Consider the following 1,885-nt stretch of genomic DNA (forward strand, 5'->3'; position numbering starts at 1 on the left):
AGGAATGGAAATGGAGGCAGCTTGAGCACCCACATTTTCCAATCTGTTCCTTGGGTCGTGGGAGGAAGATCGGGTAGTCTGTGTTTCATTAGAAGAACTCACACACTGGGGCACATTTACTTACCCGATCCAAGGAGTTCACAAAAAGCGCATGTTCCAACGATCATGCATTGTGCCGCGATTCACTAAGATCGTGCGCCCAATATTCTGCATGTGTCGCTCCTTGCGCAGGTCCACCGGAGTTCACCTTCTTCTTCCTGGTGTATGTAAGTGCATTATATTGTGACACAAATTGAATGTTAAATCCCACGCTCAGTCTGAATCAGTCGGATAATCCGACGGCCTGCCCCCTGATTTCTGTTGCATGGAAGCCAGCGCAGCTGCGCCAAAATCCGATCACGTGCGACACAATCCCCTGCTAAATACCTGTCACAGCCGCACAATCCCCAAAAATCTGACAAAAGTGCGGCCGCAGACCCTTAGTAAATAAGCCCCACTGTGTGATGTTTTGGAAAAGATGTAAAGACGGTGTAGTACCTGTCTGGAAAGGAACAGAAGAGATGCTTACAGAATTCATTGGTAAACTCAATGGTAATGACCTGAATATCAAACTTACCCTCACCTATAGAAGAAAATCCATTCCATTTTTGGACATTGATTTTCTGGTAGGAAAGAATGGGGCACTACAGACTGACATGTACCGAAAGGAGACGGCGACCAACAGTCTCCTACATGCTAAAAGTGTACATCTTCCCTGAACTATTAATGGCATCCCAAAGGGTAAATTCTTGAAACTACGTTAGAAGAGGGTGCAATAGCCCTTATAGCACAACCACGTCAGAGGCAGTACTCGGGTCATCAGATCAAAAAAAGCATATAATAAAGCAATGTTGGCTAAGTATATGTCAAAGATAAGAGATGATCAAATGTCTCTACAACAATATTGACTAAGCGTCACAATGCAAATCATATTAACCCACTTATAAGTCTTATACTGAGAATGTCCCTTCTTCTCTATGACAACCAGAGTTCTTATTTATGCTTTGTAGCAAAATAGAATGTGAGCTGCGATTGGTTGCTATTTAGGCTGACATAACAGTCAACAGCCAATGGCTCCTATTGTTTTGCAGTTACTAAGTGCATTTTGGAAAGTAGAGGTTAAAAAATTTCTACTCATAATATAATCTGAACTGATCCCGGTTCACAAGGGTGTTTTATTACTGCGACATTGCGTATTCCATTAGCTGACATACACTCAGTTTTATATATTAGATGTTGCAAAGTATAAGGTTTACTATTAGCACCTGCACAACTGATTTATCAGATTTTTTCGTTAATAGCATTAATGTTTAAAATAAACACTGTCAAGAAATTAAATAAACCAGAATAGCTCTTTTGTAAGACCTGCCTTTCCACAAAAATGTATGAAGAAATTAATGTTTAATGTACCGATGAAAGCTACAGCTGCATAAAAAATATGCTGACATAAGAAAAATAAAGGTCTGAAATTATGTTGATATAAAGCATTGTTTAAAAATGAAAACATTGGAAATAGTAAAGAAATTGGTAACAGGCAATTTTACCTCACACTGAATAATGTAAAACTGTGATGTAAGACAACGATAACTTTATATGATAAGGTTTGCATGGACTAAGCCGTTTTAGCGTTTCTATCCAGATTGAACAGACAAACATCACAAAGCAGCCAAGTATGAAGGCAAACTTTGTCCCAGACCCAAATCTGCCACAACCACAATGGCCTCTTCCACAAGTCGCCCATTCTGCCTCATACAAGCTGATACACTTCACTCTTTCCACACCCAAGATGGCGAACTGACTTCGCCGGAAACTCGACGCCGTCGCTCAGGTGGTGATGCGCTAACGT

The sequence above is a fragment of the Engystomops pustulosus genome, chromosome 4, assembly GCF_040894005.1.
Source record: "Engystomops pustulosus chromosome 4, aEngPut4.maternal, whole genome shotgun sequence".
NCBI lineage: Eukaryota > Metazoa > Chordata > Amphibia > Anura > Leptodactylidae > Engystomops > Engystomops pustulosus.